Consider the following 14,178-nt stretch of genomic DNA (forward strand, 5'->3'; position numbering starts at 1 on the left):
GGAAACATACATGTGAAGGCTCAGAGGCCTAACATGGCACGGTGAGTTCAGAACAATGATAGTTCCAGCTGATTTCACTGGGGGTGAGGTGGGATGGGGAGGGTACAGACAGGCAAGAGGGGAGGCAACCAGAGAGGAGCAGGAACTGGGCCACAGACTGTCTTGTGTGCTAACCTCAGCAGTCTGAACTTGATTCTGAAAACTATGGGAAAAGAAACAAAGACTTTTAAGCTGGGAAGTAACATGGTAAAGTTTATGTTTGAGAAAGACATTCCAGCAGTTGAGTGAAAGTGTGGAAATCAATTAGAAGGCTAATGTAATAATCCATGTAATAAGTGCTAAGACTCTAAACCAAGTAGGTGGCAGAAGTTAATAAACAGGAAGGCACTGATTAAATAGTGAGAAAGAATTCACAGAAGAGGAGGAGGAGGAGAGAGTAAAAAGGGAGGAATCTTGGGTTTCTGATTTAGGTACTTGGAGGACTAATGTTATCACTTCCAACATGTTTTTTGTTTTTGTTTCATGGGAGGTGGTCATAGAAAACATGAAGGGTTTTATTCTGAATGTGTTGTTTGAAGAGGTAACACACATGGATCATCCAAGTGGTGATGAGTGGATGAAATGTGAATGTAAAAACCTTCAGGTCAGCAGCAAGATCTGGGTGGGAGAGGCAGCTCTGAGAGGTCACTCAGAGTGTGTGCACATAAGTGAGAAGGGCTCTGGGCTGAGGACCATAGACATTTCTGGGTTAAAGAGAAGAACAGAATTCTTAGGAGGGATCCCAAGAAACAACTCTCAAGGATGTTGAAGGAGAAACTTTCAAAATGGACATCATTAGTGATTTGGTGCTGCCGAGAGATCAAGGAAAAACAAAAATTACCCACTGGACTTGCCAGTGTGAAGGTCACTGGTAACCTCAGTAAGTGAGATTTCAAAAACCAACAAACCCCAAAGACTATGGCATAGTTCCAAAGACTATGTATGCACAAGAGGTATGTATAATTAAAAATACCTGTCAATAGAAGTCCAAAAGAACTAAGTAAAAAGAGTCCTAAATGATAAGAAAGCATTGTATTCTAGTTTGAGATTTTTCTTTCTAAATGGCACATGAAACGAGTGTTTTACAATGTTCAATTTGATGTAATATCAGTCTAAACATGTTATATCAGGGGTAGAAAGCAGAGAGGGAGGGAAATTAAGAGATGATATTTTGAATATTTACATTTATTCCTCTTCAGGTCTTTTTGCGCATTGCCTGCCCACTTCCCCCAAGCCTTTCATCTTTTCTGTTCCTTCATCTCCACAATGGGCCAGAGTCTGTTTTCCCAATTTCTGTCTAAGTGGTTCATATGCACTCTAAGTGGTTCAGCGTTCACTCAACAATCCCTATTACTTCCATGTTAATTGGTGTATGACTATGTTAACAAGTACTCTCCAGTGGCTCCTGGTATTCCTTCAGCACAAACATCCCAATGAAGTGGATTTCTTGTGAAACAGAGGCAGCCAACAAGAAAAGTTAGGAGGGAGAACTGGATTTTGAAGGATGAGAGCCTTAGCAGGTGAAGATGGGATTTAACTGGTGGGGAAGATCCCCTAGAGAAGGAAATGGCAACCTACTCCAATATTCTTGCCTGGAAAATCCCATTGAGCCTGGCAGGCTATAGTCCATGGGGTCTCAAGGAGTCAGACACAACTGAGCACACACATGCATATAAGCAAAAAGGAATTCAACAAAGGTACAGAGATACAGCAGATATTCTACTATATAATTAAGAGAGAGCTTTGTGTGTTTGGAGAAGTAGCAGGACTTTGGTATTGGTAAGGCTGAAAATGTACAGTACGGATTTTACAGTTTTAAGGTCTCCTTCAAACATTAAGAACAAAAATAGGAATGTAAACTCGATCTTCAAAGAACCTAAGAGACGTCAGTAACCCCACATCACTGTATATGAAGACAGAAAACTGCAGCGGGATAGTAAGTGACTTAGCAGAGTAGAGGAGGAAGGGATACTAATGACAAACACACCAACTCCCCCTGCACAACCCCAGAAGGCCCAGGTTAGGAGGTACCAAAAATCACAGAAAATGGGCTAGGGTAGAGGACAGACCACAAGGGGAGTGCTTATAAGTTTGAAAGGAATAGAGTTCTCCCGACCCTTACTCCACAAACTCAGAAAATCATCCCTCCTTTTCTGCTAAGACAGGAATCCTATTTGTTGGTGAAAAAACCTGAACCAGAAAAACACCAACCTCAGGCCATCACACATAAAAAGGGTGGTAAAGGACTAAAAATTGAGTAAAGGTCTACTTTCTGAATAAGCCCACCAGCCTCCTTATCCCAGCTCAAGTCCAGGTCAGTCACCAAAACCAGGTTTATTATCTCCAGCTCCCAGCCCCCACTATTAAAGAATTCTTCTTCTGGAGATTAGAAAGCCCATCTGATCACATGATCACCTTACAGAGAAGCCCACTAATTGACAAAAGAATTCTATTCCTTTCAAACTTTCAAACACTCCCCGTCTTCACTAATTGACAAATGCTACTCCAAAACAGATCTTCCTCTCAGCTCTCTGAGTGCCTGCTAAGTCGCTTCAGTCATGTCTGACTCTTTGCGACCCTATGGACCGTAGCCTGCCAGGCTCCTCTGTCCATGGGATTCTCCAGGCAGTACTGGAGTGGGTTGCCACGCCCTCCTCCAGGGGATTTTCACAACCCAAGCATCAAACTCGCACCTCTTACACCTCCTGCATTGACAGGTGGGTTCTTTACCATTAGCTCTACCTGGGAAGCCACTCAGCTCTTAGAGTCTCACTTTTATTTTAAATCAGCTTTACCGATGTATAATTCGCAGAGTAAAAATGTTCATTTTAGATGAATAGTTCAAGGAAATTTAGCAAGAACCACTGTTCTAGAAGAGAGGGAAAATTTACATTGCCCTAAAACTATTTCTGTGCCTCTCCCAATCAATTGTGCCCCTGCAATATTTGACAACTGCTCATCTGAGTCCTATCACCATAGATGCGTTCTGCCAGTTCTAGACCTTCACATGACTGAAGATGTGTATATACGAGATGTACACACATTTTCAGTCTGGATTCCTTCATTTTGCATAATGGCTTTGAGATTCATCCATGTTATTGCATGCATCAATAGAATATACCTTTTTACTGCTTAGCAGATATCCTACTATATAATTAAATACACCCAAATTCATCTTATCTATTCAGTTAATGGACATCTGGGTTGTTTCTAGTTTGGACTATTATGAATTAAAACTGCTAAGAAGTTTCAAGTAAAAGTCTTTTTTGTCAATAAGCATTCATTTCTTTTGGGTAACTAACAATGGAATTAATGAGTCATGAGAAGTGTACGTTATATAAAAACCTGTAAAATAGTTTTTCAAAGTGGTTCTGCCATTTTATGGTCCCATCAGCAACACTCTAGAGCTCTATTGCCCTACAACCTTTTGGATACTTGTCAGTTTCCTTAATTTTAGCCATTTTAGCAGGTGTGAAGTGGTATCCCACTGTGGTTTTAATTTGCATTTCCCTGATGACTAATGATGTTGAGCAATTTTTATAAGCTTTTCTAAAAATTGGGGTATAGTTGCTTTATAATGTGCTAGTTTCTGCTCTACAACAAAGTGTCATATGCTTATTATTAGCAATTCATATACAATTCTTTTTTTGGTTAAGTTTCTATTCAAATCTTTTGGGTTGCTTTTGACTACTGAGTTCTAAAAGCTCATTTACATATTTTAGATGTAGATATTGTCTCTTGGTCTGTGGCTTTCCTATCCAGTTTCTGAGCAGTAGCTTTTGAAGAATAGGAGATTTTAATTCCAATTTTAATTCTAATCATTTTACTAATCCAATTAATCAAAGTCTCTTGTGTAGTTAATAAATTTGTATCCTGTCTTAAGATTTCTGTCTATCTTAAGGTCATAGATGCCTTAAGGTTTTTAGGGGTTTCAAGTGTCTCTGATCTATTTTGAAATAATTTTCATGTATGGAATGAGGCTGAATTTCAACATTATCCTGCATCACTTGTTCAAAAGACTATCCTGTCCCTACTGAACTGTGTTGGAGCTTCTGTTGAAAAGCAAATCACCATACATATAGACTTATTTCTGGATTCTCTATTCTTTTGTCTTTGTATATACCAATACCATTCTGTTTTAATTATTGTAGCTTTATAGTAAGCCTTAAGATAATAATGTAAATGCACCATTTCTTCTTTTTCAGAATTGTTTCGGCTATTCTAGGTCCTCTGCACTTCCATAGTGATACTGGAGTCACTGTGCCTATTTTCACAAAGAAATATGCAGGGGTATTGACTGGAATTTCATTTAATCTAAATCATTGGTGACAATGGAGACCTTAACAATATCAAGTCTCCAATCATTATAATCCATGAACATAAATGTATCTCTCCATGTATTTACATGCTCTTTCATTTCTCTAAGCAATGTCTATAGGCCTTTCATTAAATTTACTTCCAAATATTTCATGTTTTATGATGCTAATACAAATGGTAGTTATACTAATTTCATTTTCCACCGTGTTTGTTGTTGGTATAGAAAAATACAGTTGATTTATGTATATTGATCTTATCACTTGCCACTGGGCTAAATTCATTTATTAAAGAATTTGGGGGAGGGTAAATTCCTTGGGATTTTTCATATAGACTACCGTATTGTCTGATACTAGAGAGTTTTACTTTTTCCCTTTCCAATACTTACTGCCTTACTGACCATTGCACTGGTTAGAATCTTCAGAACAATACTGACTAGAAATATGAGTTCAGAAATCCTTGCCTTGTATCTGATCTTAGGGAAAAGTACTCAGTCTTTCACCATGATGAGAGCTGCAGATTTTTTAGTAGATATCCTTTATCAGATTGAGAAAGTTCTATTTCTAGTTTGTTGAGATTTTTAAAAAATCTCATGAGGTGATTTAGTTCTGTTAAATATCTATTCTGAACCTGTTGAGATGGTCACATAATTTTTACCCTTTATTTAGCTAATGTGATGGAAGGGGGGTGAGAAAACTGAAATTCAGCTTCAGGCATGGGCTGTTTTCATAGGGCATCCCGAAGAGATACTTCCCATTCAGATGAATATACATGGCAGTAAAGAGACAGGAGTTGAAAATAAAAACTTGGGAGTAAGTGTCAGATAAAGGTTTTAAAGTCACAAGAGTGGACAAGACTGATCTGCACAGAATGAGAAATAAGACAAAGACAAAACTCTGAGGAAGGCTGATATGTATAGGGTGAAGAGAAGGATGCAAGGAAGGAGACAGAGACTGCATTTTCAAAAGGCAGGAAGAGAACCAGCCAAATGTGACATGGAAGTCAAGGGAGCAAAGCGCTACATTCTTCCAACATTCTCAATTCCGAAGAGTTTGTGTACCAATAAACATTAAAACTATACTTTTGTTTTGTACATGTTTCTCCCTAATTTCATGTAGAAATTTGAGGAGTTAATAAAACCTTAAACAGCATACATATAATGATGGAAAATAGAGAATGATGTTACACAATTTTTTATGTTGCTATTTGTGTGTTTTATTTCAGGAAACACCTGGAGCAGAGAGTATGAGGTAAAGAACTTCCACCACTTATCTCAGCTGATGAAAGGGTTCAAGAAGAAAATGATCTGCATAAATCATAGACGCAAGGGACGACTGTTTGAATATCCGTGTTATTTAAATAGGACATTCTGGAGACTAGATAAGGAAAAATTGTAGAAAAGTGCTTAAAACTTTTTTTTTTTTTAAAAACACAGTACATAAGGTGTGATGATTCAGAAGGAATGAGTCATTTAGAAATAATAAGATAGTCTGCCTGGAAAACACCGGCACTCTGTAGTGGATGACTCAGTATGGAAACTGATCCCAAGAGAACAATTTAGAGGGATACAAAAACATATACTACAGAGCTACTTGTAGGCTAAAAAAAGGAGACCTGGAATATTTTATCTGTTGGGTTCACTTCAAAAATTGTTGAGAAAATAAGAAATCTCATAGAAGGCAATATTTTTCTGATGCTCAAAGAAATTATATATATGAACATGAAAGAACAATGTTCTAGGTTTAACGCTGATGTCTTTACTTTTAAGAGCATCTCAGCAGCAGGCCTAATTTGAGCATACAGGATCTAGGAAGTGCTTAAAGACTTACTTTTTTCTTTACTCCAGTGGAGGAGGAGGAAATGTGGCTGAGGGAAAAAGCACCAGGTGGGCAGGCAGGAGTTCCTCGTCCAGCTTCTACTTCTGCACTGACAAGCTCAGTAAGATGGTCAAGTCAATGCTCTCACTGGGATTCGCCTTCTCTTCTGGAAAAACAGGACAAGTGATGGTTCTGGGGTCTAGGGAACACAAGAAAAGCAAAACATTCTTTCTTGCCTTGAATTACAAAAAAGCAATATTTTACCTAAAAACTATTCTGTATTTTTTTGATAGGGGAAGCACAATGAACTGGGTATTAATTTTTTAAAAATATTTATTTATTAGGCTGTGCCGGTGTTTAGCTGAGGCACACAAGAGGTTTAGTTGTGGCATGTGAACTCTGAGTTGTAGCATGTGGGACCTAGTTCCCTGACCAGGGATCAAACCTGGGCCCCCTGCACTAGGAGTACAGAGTCTCAGCCACTGGACCACCAGGGAAGTCCCTGAACTGGCTATTAATTTTTAATGCATGTCATTTGCAAAACTACCGATTTCTGAGTATTGGCTCTAAGTGGCAAATCATGAAGTTAAACTTTGTGCATGTGAGCATGCTCCCTCACTCAGTCCTGTCTGACTCTTTGCAATCCCATGGACTGTAACCTACCAGGCTCCTCTGCTCACGTGATTTGCCAGACAAGAATACTGGAGTGGGTTGCCATTTCCTTCTCCAGGGAATCTTCCTGACCCAGGGATCCAACTGGAGTTTCCTGCATCTCTTGCATTGGCAGGTGGACTCTTTACCTTTGAGCTACCTGGGAAGTCTGGTGGTTAAACTTTGACCATTGTATAATTAAAAAATTCTCTATAATACATTCCAAAACATCAACAATAGCTATCTCCATTGCTGCTAGTACTTTAAGTTACTCTGATTCATATATTTCCCTTTTCTAAGGCTTTTCTTATTTTGGAGCAGATCATATAAAGATAAAATCACATTCTGTAGATGAAAATCATTTGGATGATTTAGAAGAACATATATACAACCCAGTTTAATAAACATTTGATGCTACTACAAGCCAGGTACTCTTCAAGACAAGTAAACTACAAATCCTATAATTTTGCCTCAAGCGAGCTTACAGTGTAAGTAGGCAGAGAAAAGAATATTTTTTATATCAAGGAAGGCACCCCAGAGAGCAGGACTGCCAAGCCCAGTTTGGAATGGAGCAGAAGCAGTGGCTGCTGAAAGAAATGGAAGATGCCTTGTGGATAAAGAGGGCCAGGCAGGAAGTGGCCTGGGAGATATGAGGAGCTCCTGGGAGTTTGGTGTTATTTCAATGTCAAGTGTGAAGAGAGGCTTCTAGGTGCTACCACTAAAGGGGTGGGGAAGAGGCAACAGCATCAGAGACTCCCGAGCGGCTTCAGTGGGGGTGGGGGGACTCAGTCAGGTTTACACTGTGGGCGTATCACGGTGTAGCACTGCGGAGGACAGAGCTGGGGAAGCAAGACCAATGCCAGGCAGAGGAGGTAGAAGGGCTCTGCACAGAGATTTCAGAAGAGAATCAGTGAGGCTGTAAATGAAGGCAGCTCAAAGGCTTATGTGACTACCTGTGATCACAAATCTATGAGCACAATCTGAATGTAAGTTATCTTTATTTCTTTTTTAAAATTTCTTTCTTTTTGGTGCTGGGTCTCTGTTGCTGCGTGGACTTTTTCTAGGTATGGGGAGCAGGGGCTACTCACTGTTGTGGCTTCTCTTGCTGTGGAGCCTCCCATGGGCTCAGCAGTTGTGGCTCCCGGGCTCTAGAGCACAGGCTCAAAAGTTGTGGTGCACAGGCTTAGTTGCTCCACAGCATGTGGGATCTTTCCCGATTAGGGATTGAACCTGGCCTCCTGCACTGGCAGGCAGATTCTTTACCACTGAGTCACAGGGAAGTCCACAAGTTATCTTTAAATCCTGTTCTTTTCCGTATCCCTGTGCAAGTACAAATTCTGGCCAAAGCTGACAACAGATCCTACATTCAGTTTTATTAGGTAATTATGGATCTTTAAAAAGAAAAAAGGACTATTTGCTAATGTATACTAAGTACCTGAAATGTTTAGGGTATCACAGAAAACAAGCAAAGCTCCTGACTGTAGGAACTTACAAAATAAATGAGGCAAAGAAGAATAAATCAATCCATTCAACTGGGGTATACAGGGGTATACTGGGGGGCACTTCTGGGCCTTGATGGAAATCACATTCTCGTGACAGTTCCTTTTAGAACATAATTTTTACATCCATCTTTCTTTTTCTGACAAGTTTATTGCGGTACAAGTGATCAGAGAAGCTCTCCAGAGGCAAGTGGACAATTCTAGGTGATGACCAGGAACCTGAGTAAAATAAATAGAAGCCTGAGTCAGGGGGAAACTTGCTTGAATGGGACGATAACAGACCAGGGAAAAATCCCCAAAGATGGCATGGATGGCAGTAGCTGAGGAGGAGTCTGAAACTGCTTTGAACATAGCTTGGATTTGACAGATTGAAGTTATAACTGCTTATTTCTTAAACAACAGTTTTAATCTTTGTAAAAGTAATGACTGAGATATAAGACATGACTGCTGGGAAAAAAAAGAGAAAGAGAAAATACAAAGAGGAAAATAAAGATCACACCCAGAGACAGTATCAATATGAAGATTTTTCCCCTTTTTGACTTTCAACACACACATAAACATACACATAAATAGACATGTGGAATTTTACAAATATTTATCAATTTTTAAAACAAAAGTGAGACAATTATAGTTTATCATCTGCCGTTTCCACTTAAGACAGGAAAACACCTTTTCATGAAAATTAAAATCATGGCATACATCCTAGATACAATCTGTGGACATACCAAATTTACTTGTTCAGCTCTTTACTAAGGCACATTAAAGCTCTATGATAAAGGTGCATAAAGGAAGCAAGCAGCAAGCAAATAATAAAACTGACTTCAGCTGTGACAGTATTTTCAATATTTTAAAGGTGGAAAGAGGTAAGACATGGAAGCTCATGAGATTTTAGTGTTCCAGACACAAGATGAATAATGTCTGATTCTGGAATTCTTTGTGGATGAAGAGTTTCCAACTGAAGCCGGAAAAAAAGGAAAAGACTGCAGCCCAACACACACTAAAAATGAAGTAATTTCAAATCTTAACATCTGCAGAACAGATAGAATGTCAAAGACAGCACCCAGACAACCAAAAGCAGTGGGTGGACTGCCAGGGAAAAACCAAGTGCCATTCTGGTGACCATCCATAACCACGGCTTTCCCAGGAAGTGACACACTGCTCTAGCACAAAGCACGCCGAACCTCTCTCATAAGGCGAGAGGCCACCTTCAGACTTCATGGACCTTCTTCAGGCCTCGCTTCCTCCAGCGCTTGGCTGGGCTCTGTGAATTACAAACAGCTCGTCAGAGTTCCCTTGGAAGCTGCCAATACTAGCCATTTCCCACTGCAATTAGAATAGCTCTGCTGTTATCTGCTTTACTGGGTTGGCCAAAAAGTTCCTTCCATTTTAAAATAAACATAAAAGACATATTTTTCATTTTCACCAAGCACTTCACTGAACAATGTATTCAATGTTTTGTTCCAGTATCTTCTGCCATTTTTCAGGCAACTTCATAATTCTATCTTCGCAAAACTTTTTCTCTTTTTGAGCAAAGAACTGTTCCAGGTGCTTTCTACAGTCTTTTAGGGAATTGAAATTTTTCCATTAAGAGAACTTTTTAAAGACTGAAATAAATGGAAATCTGAAGTTGGAATATCTGATGAATATGGTGGGTGAATCAGAATTTCCCAGTCAAGCTGTAACAGTTTTTGCCTGGTTATCAAAGAAACATGCAGTCTTGCTTATCCCGATGAAAGATTATGAGCTTCTATTCACAAATTTTGGACACTTAGCATCAACTGCTGCTTTCAGTTGGTCTAACTGGGAGCAGTACCTGCTGGAATCAATCGTTTGGTTTTCTGGAAGGAGCTCATAATAGAGGACTCCCTTCCAATCCCATCATATACACAACATCACCTTCATTGGATAAAGACTGGCCTTTGGTGTGGTTGGTGGTGGTTCATTTCACTTGCCCCATGATCTCTTCTGTTCCACATTATTGTACGGTATTTACTTTTCATCACCTATCACAATTTGTCTTAAAAAACTGAATGTTTTGGTTATGTTTCAGTAGAGAATCACATGTGTAAATATGGTTAAGAAGTTCTTTTTCGCTTAACTTACGCGGAATCCAAACATCAGAGCAATTTAACATAACCAAGCTGGTGTAAATGACTAAGTTGGGTCCCTTAGTGTAGTGTTGATTGTTCTTAATTAATGTCTCAGTTTGATCACTATCAACTTCAACTGTTCTACTATAAAGCATCGTCCAGCAAAGAATCTCTAGCATGCAACTTTGCAAACCACTTTTGACATGTTCACGCTTCCCTCATAGCTCAGTTGGTAAAGAATCCACCTGCAATGAGGAGACCCCACTTCAATTCCTGGGTTGGGAAGATCTGCTGGAGAAGGGATAGGCTACCAACTCCAGTATTCTTTGGCTTTCCTTGTGGCTCAGCTAGTAAAGAATCCACCTGCAATGCAGGAGACCTGGGTTCAATCCCTGGGTTGGGAAGATCCCCTGGAGAAGGGAAAGGCTACCCACTCCAGTATTCTGGCCTGGAGAATTCCATGGACTACATAGTCCATGGGGTCGCAAAGAGTCAGACACGAACAACTGAGTGACTTTCACTTTCACTTTTCACTTGACATGTTCAGTCACAGCACCTTCTCTATACACTGCAAAAATCTTTCCTTACATTTCAGTTGTGTTTTTACTTTTCTTGAAATAATAAAGCATAATATGCTGAAAATAACTGCTTCTTTTCTTCCATTTTCAATATTAAAATGGCTACACAAAAATTCACCTATTTTGGTGAGTTTTCTGAAAAATGAGTGCTGATACGACAGCTGTAACAATACAACCTAACAAAATTGTGCTGAATGAAGTTAAATACACTGAGCCCTACTAAAGCCATCTTACAGAAAAAAACTGAATGAACTCTTTGGCCAACCCAATATATATTGGATGGATCTCTAAAAAATATTTTATTTGAAAAAATACAAATAGCTCAAAATTATTCTTAAAAATCATGTGATTAAAAAAATAACATTCACCATTCAGATTGTTAATCACAAAGGTACAAATATAAATTTATAATGAAGGGATCTGAAAGTCACCACCGTAACACCTTAGTTAAACTTAGAATCACTAACGGTGGGATATCAGATAATACGTAGCTCCCAACTGGATGCATTATGAAACCTGAATATCACGCATGGACTTTTCTTGCCAAGAATATTTAGCTTTAATCAAATTTTCAGATTTAACATTCATTTATAGGAAATATAGGCAATAGAGAAATAAGTTTTAAACCACCATAGGTAAACAGAGAAGTTCATGATATGGCTCATTCTCTAAGACAACTGGCCAGGCCTCTTCAATAAGTCAGTATCATGAGGGAAAAAGCACATGTGTGGAGCTTGGTTGGAGGGAAGGGGCATGACAGAAAAAATATCAACTATAAAGGCTCTGAGGTGGGAACACATCTTCATATTTTAGCAAGGTGAGAATGCCAGTGTGACTAGACTTTGACTTTTACTGAATGAGATAGGAAGCTACTAAGGAATTTTAAGCAGAGAAATTACATGATCTGACTTACTTTTAAAACAAGATCATTTTAGTTGCTCTTATGGGAACAGACTACAGGGACGAGAGTAGAAGTAGGGAGCCCAAAAAAGGGGGCCAAATTTGCCTAGAATATTCCAGGCAAAAGATGATGTTGGCTTGAACCAAGTGACAGTAGAGGAAAGTTGAAAAGTCAGATTCTGGATATATTTTGAAACAAGAGCCAATGAGACACATGTGAGAGCTTTGTGGAAAAGAGAGAGGTCAAGGGTGAATCTAAGGGTTGATTTTTTTTTAAAACAGTTGTTTCTTTTCCTGAACAATTGGAAGAAGAAAACTGAGATAATTCAGACTGGGAAGACTGCAGGAAGAACCAATTCATTGGTGGGAGATGAATCAGTGGTGGCAAGGTGGTCAGTAACTCAATTTTGGCTGTTACTTTTGAGATGCCTACTAGACATTCAGATAAAGATGTGCAGAATGCTGTTAGAGAATTAAACCTAGACTTCTGGGGAGAGATTTAGGCTGGTATAAATCCGAGACTCATAGTTAAAGCCTTGAGACTAGATGAGATCACCAAGGGAGGGAATATAGAAAGAAAAGAAATACATATATATCCTATAATAAATCTTATTCTTTAAGATTCTACAGAAATCTATGTTTCTATATAGGAACAGAATAAGAAAGAAGCAACCAAGGCTAAGACTAGGTGCTGTTCAATAGAACTGTCTGAGATGATGAAATATTTTATATATCTGTGCCATTCATGTGGCTCTCAAACACCTGAAATATGGCTAATGCAACTGAATAGTTGAAAATTTAAATTAAGTAGCTACATGAGCTAATGGCTACAGTAGAGTAGTACCTACAGTACTGAGAGTCTGAGGGAATGAAGTGGAATCAGCAGAGAAGACAGAAAAGAAGTGGTCAGGAAGGGAGGAATTGTGAGACAGTTCTCCATGGGTCTCTCATGATTCTATACACATTGCAAGCAAGGCACTGCCTGTCTTGATAATCAGTGATAAGATATTTTATATAATATGACAGTTCCACATGATCTTTTTCAAGACTGTCTGTATAGCAAACGACCTTGGAACACTTGATACTGCCTCCCTCTGGAGCAAAGAGAAGGCATGCTAATTGCCCATCATAAAAGATTTGCCTTCTCTAAGATCAGGCTGCCTTTCTAATAACACAACCTACCATGCCAGTAGCTGTAGTTTGGCCCCTTTCACACTGCCTCAGAGTGACTGGGCTAAGGGAACCAGTACAAAAAGACTCCTACTGTGGCTACTGCTATTGCTGTGTTTATTACAGACAATTTACCTGTCTCTGATCCATAAGTCTTGTGCCTTCTACCACCATTCATGAAACTAATGGAGTTTCTGTAGTGTAGTGGTTATCACATTCACCTCACACCATTCATGAAACTGGCAAGCTAAACTGCTGGCTTACAAACAGGGTAAAATCTAAGATATTGCACAGTTCTTGACAAATATTTTAAAGTGAATAAGGTATTTCAAGGAGGAGAGAGTGGTTAACTCTGTTCCTGAACGTTAAACCAGGTAAGTATAGAAAAATGTGTTGATGAAATTTGGGAAGCAGAAATATGACTGGCAACCAGTCCATTCTGAAGGAGATCAGCCCTGGGATTTCTTTGGAAGGAATGATGCTAAAGCTGAAACTCCAGTACTTTGGCCACCTCATGTGAAGAGTTGACTCATTGGAAAAGACTCTGATGCTGGGAGGGATTGGCGGCAGGAGGAGTAGGGGACGACAGAGGATGAGATGGCTGGATGGCATCACTGACTTGATGGACGTGAGTCTGAGTGAACTACGGGAGTTGGTGATGGACAGGGAGGCCTGGCATGCTGCGATTCATGGGGTTGCAAAGAGTCGGACACGACTGAGCGACTGATCTGATCTGATCTGAGTTAAAAAAACAAAAAAAAGAATGCGAAGACAGAAATTATTGATAGAATATAGACAAATTTTACAAGAAGTTTTGCTGTGAAGTTTAACTGAAATAAGGTCATAGGAAGGTGGAGTCAAGGAGAATTATTTTTTACATTGCATATTTTAAATATGCAATACAAGCATATTTTCATGTATAAAACAATGACTCAGAGAGGGTAAAATTGATGTAAGAGAAAGAATTACAAAGCAATTAGGTTAATAGGAAAGAAAGCAGAGTATATGGATACTATGGCAAAGAGTGGGTAGGTATGGTGGTGAAAGCTTTTGAATGTATGCAAGGGAGAGATGCTGATGACGATGGACTCCAAGCTTCTATCCTACCTCCAGAAATTGT

The 14,178-nt window shown here is 39.2% G+C and overlaps 1 protein-coding gene across 6 annotated transcripts in view; it reads right to left on the reverse strand.

Moving 5' to 3' along the window:
- PPP2R3A (protein phosphatase 2 regulatory subunit B''alpha) overlaps nucleotides 1-14,178 on the reverse strand; it is a 233,067-nt gene that overhangs the window by 178,676 nt on the left and 40,213 nt on the right. For 4 of the 6 annotated variants that reach the window (XM_070794418.1, XM_070794439.1, XM_070794431.1 and 1 more), the window contains exon 2: nucleotides 6,183-6,369. The exons of 1 other annotated variant lie outside the window; for it this stretch is intronic. The gene's annotated coding sequence lies outside the window, so the exon portion shown is untranslated. The remainder of the gene's footprint in view (nucleotides 1-6,182; nucleotides 6,370-14,178) is intronic. One more of the 6 variants, XM_070794422.1, reaches the window with a different exon arrangement.

The sequence above is a fragment of the Bos indicus genome, chromosome 1 (genome assembly GCF_029378745.1).
Source record: "Bos indicus isolate NIAB-ARS_2022 breed Sahiwal x Tharparkar chromosome 1, NIAB-ARS_B.indTharparkar_mat_pri_1.0, whole genome shotgun sequence".
Lineage (NCBI taxonomy): Eukaryota > Metazoa > Chordata > Mammalia > Artiodactyla > Bovidae > Bos > Bos indicus.